General features: G+C 46.2%; 1 non-coding gene across 1 annotated transcript; it reads left to right on the plus strand.

The window, feature by feature from the left end:
• Window positions 1-478: 478 nt before the first annotated feature.
• Window positions 479-668, plus strand: LOC126535007 (U2 spliceosomal RNA). The gene has a single exon (XR_007600451.1). It is a non-coding gene; the product is annotated as a U2 spliceosomal RNA (small nuclear RNA).
• Window positions 669-3,888: the final 3,220 nt, after the last annotated feature.

A 3,888-nucleotide genomic window follows, 5' to 3' on the forward strand; every position in this document is an offset into this window, starting at 1 on the left:
TCCAACCGTAAGGAAAACGAGAATGCACGTGTGGAAAGAGCTAAATGCTCAAATGAACACGAACAAAGAAGAAAGATTTCTGAGAAAGTGGCACACCCGTTTTATGTTTGAAAGAAAAGGTCAAATTGAAACGAACATTGTCACATTCTAAAAAAAGCAAAAAAAAAACGTATATATTGAATGTGTAACCACATCTCCATCTACGTTATCAATGCGTCCTATGAAAAAAAAAAAAAACTATCTTCCATGACTGAACATTATATAACGACTCCATATCATGTGATGATGTAAACACGGTACATGAGTGTTTTGTTGTTACATGTGCTTTTGTCAAATAAAATTCCCTTTGTGTAGTTTTTACACCTATGCAGTTTTAGCCTTCTATATTACTAACACCACTAACTAGTATTTTTAGTCATTTGTTTACCTTTTAGAATATACACCTATTTATCCGTTTTTTTCTTGGTTCTGTAACCCCATGTTTTGATGTTCTGTAGTTAGCACAATAAAAAATTCTGTTCTTATCAGCTATACTATCTGATACGGGTCCTATTTGGACCCAAGATATTAAACTTATTTTTGGAATGGGGCAGAGTGCTTGAAGCTTGCTTCACCTCCGCCACGGGTTGGCCCGGTATTGCCCTGCCTCCGGGATCGGCCCACTCACCCCTACGGGGGTGAGAGAGCCTTATTCAATCCAAAATCAGACTCAAATAAGATTACGCACACGTTAAGGTATCATATTGGTGGCAAGCGGTAATTTGAGATTACATTTACCCCCGTGATTTTTGAAAAGCTCAGCCACTGGACGACCAAGGTATGCGGGAAAGCTACCTTCAATTTTAGGAGGGGGCAGGCTATAATATCTCTTCACGTTACAGAAAAACCTCGAATAGTTAAGGGTAGTACGTTCTCGTTTTTTCTAGCACTATGTATCTTAAACCTGAGAGCGATTACCATTAATGTGCACGGCTTTCGTAGCGTCCAAAAGCAGGCATTCGTCGGCTTGCGACCTCGCCTGCCTGCAAGAGACGAACTTTTTTAAAAATTAAGCGATGTCTTGAAGTTGAAACCTGCTTTGTATATTGATAGCTTCTTTTCGTACGCCACCACGCGTTCGAGAGGCGTTGGAGTTCTTGTTTTCAACCGAAATCTGTTGCGCGACCACCACGTAACCTTCGACGCGCGCGGACGCGATCTGTCGTTCGACTGCACATTTCAGTCTGTACGCATCCGATGCCTGTGTTATCATGGTCCGGCACAGTCTGCAAATTCCAAACTGTTTTTCAAATCACTGCATGTATATTTTCTAGATTCGCGTGCTGTAACTTTTTTTAGGGGGCGATTTCAATTGTGTACTCGATTCGAATGCAGATGTCCAGCGGCAGGCCAGACGGCAACGCTAGGGGGCTAGGTCGGCTGGTGCAGCAGTTGGCGCTTCTTGATGCGTACGAACTTCTTCACGGTAGCACGTACGTTTGGACGTGGCGTCGCGGGGCATCGTCGAGTAGGTAGGACAGAGCCTACGTTCCGAAGTGAAAGCGACGGGAAAATTGTGAGGGTAAGCCCGCACCACCGTAAAGGTATAACGTCCATAGAAGGCCAATCAAATATACAAGAAAAGTGGTCGTCGTTGCCGACGATCCAAAAGAAATTTATTAATATCAGCCAATATAAGTAAAAAAATAATATCGGAGCTAAATCTAATCATTGAAGGCGGAATGATGGGAGGATAATTAGAACGGGACATACCTGGAGCGCTGAATCACCGAGTTTCCTGCTCCTATAGGTTAAATATAAAGCTATCCTTCGGCAGCGACGAGCATCCGTCTTGATTCTGCATTTTTATTTCCATGTAGTCAAAATGGGGAGCAGCCAGCTCCATCACGGGAAGAAGGGAACAGCGCCCGCTCTCCATCCCGTATTGGTCCATACAGAGTCTACAGGCAACAGGGTGAAGTGAACAGACCGGAAACTAAAGCTACGGGCAGCAGTCCTGCAAGCGCAGAGAGCGCGAGCACGAAGTGCAACCGCATAGCGGATGGACAGTGTGGTCACGTGCCTTTGAAGACCGCGAAGCGGCAGTAATCTTAATTGGTGAGGGAAAGTAAGAAAGAGAGCGGAGAAAAGAAGGAAAAAGGGAAGGGAAGGTAATGGGGATGGAGCATGCAGTTAATGCCTTGAGGCACGGGGTATACCCCGCCACGATAGGATTGATCAGTGCAGGTGGCGATTAACGGAGGTGCAAACATAATACGAATAATATGAATAAAACGATAAGGCGCGAGGGGAGACGGAAGAATGACCATGGGAGAACGAAGGGAGTTTGTATGCATCCGAAAAAAAAAAAAATAGAATTGTTAGGGTGCAACGGCACAGATGATGTTATGGCGGGAACGAGCTGCAACAGCAAGACTCGCTGCCTTTTGTTCTGAAGAAAAAAATGGGAAATGCAGACAGTGTCACAGTGTGGACAAGGTCGATCCAAATAGGTCGCGAAGCTTCGGGCGAAAAACGGTTCAGTACAGATTGTCACCGACATCAGCAAGGGTGGTTATGGGAGCAGCAATTGAAGCGCGACTATGTTTGGAGGGAACAAATATTGGGAAAGAAAAAAAGCGTTTTTTTTTAATTCCAGCGAGACACAGTTAGATTCATGCAAGAAAAATAATATTCCTGGTCAATTTTATATATTCGTGACGAGTTAAGAAAATACAAGTTTATTCCATTTTATTCTTATTAATAAATGCATTTATTTTCAGTACCCATCCTTAGAGGGGGCGTTGACGCCACTATCAGTCGCAATGCAAAGCACGTCTTGAAATGAGCAGAAAGGCGCACTCGTAAAGTTCACCTGTTGAAATACGCCCCCTTCACAGTTCGTGCTTTCTTGCTTGTCGAAGTTTGTTTGAATCTGGTGACGCGGGTAGCTGCATCGCTCCTTAACCCGTTCAGTCAAACGTAGTGAGTTACGACCGCCAAATAATTGTGTAGTTGTTTTCGTGCGACTGCGCCGGCCGACGGGCTTGGCGTCCGACTAAAGGATCAGCACTCAATACCTAAAGCTTTCGTCGGCCTCCAAAGAATGTTCTGTGCAGGGGTGCGATTTCGACAACCGTACGGCTGGCTTTTCTTGCATCGCTTTCCGCGCTGAAAGCTCGAAACGCCCATCAAGTGGAATGGCGGGGCACTTGAATATATAGCTCCAAAAGCAGGCCAACAAAACAAATTTCGCGCTGTCGAAAACAAAATGACGTCACTTCTGCTTTTAACGGACATGGCGTCACATTATTTTTTTTTTCCGCCGGTAGTGTTCCCACCACATACAGATGGCGCTGAGCCCCATGAACCGCCGATGGACCGCCATGTTTTGAACGTATGGGCTCCTATGGCAGCTTCGCTACCAGGTATATTTACCTTGGTGTGGATGCGAGCGGCCACACACAGCTGAGCCGCGATGCGCGCAGTAAACGCGGGTGCGAGGAGGAATAGTGGTGCTCCCCCTCGCATTCCACACCACACGCACACACACTCGTGGCACCAAGGTTGAATGTGTGCGGGTAATAGGGGAAGCGCCCATGCCCGGTGAACAGATGCCCAAGTAGACGGTTTGGGGGAAACCAACAGGGTATTGAGTGGACACTATTCACCCAGTCGTAAAGGCAGGTGCTCTCCTCCTCCCTCTGCCAGTACTAATGCCACTAGGTTTTTTATAGCAATAGCATAAAACCGTGTTCTGATTGATCATAGCAATAGAGTGCTAGACCGAAGAGCACCTGTAGTGCGCGCAGACGATGCCGCCCCGTCGGCGAGCTCGTTCCACAGCACACACACCTACGTCCCGGTACATGAAATAACAGTACACTACGACCGTTCATTGCCACAGAA

This window comes from Dermacentor andersoni, chromosome 7 (genome assembly GCF_023375885.2).
Source record: "Dermacentor andersoni chromosome 7, qqDerAnde1_hic_scaffold, whole genome shotgun sequence".
Classification (NCBI taxonomy): Eukaryota; Metazoa; Arthropoda; class Arachnida; order Ixodida; family Ixodidae; genus Dermacentor; species Dermacentor andersoni.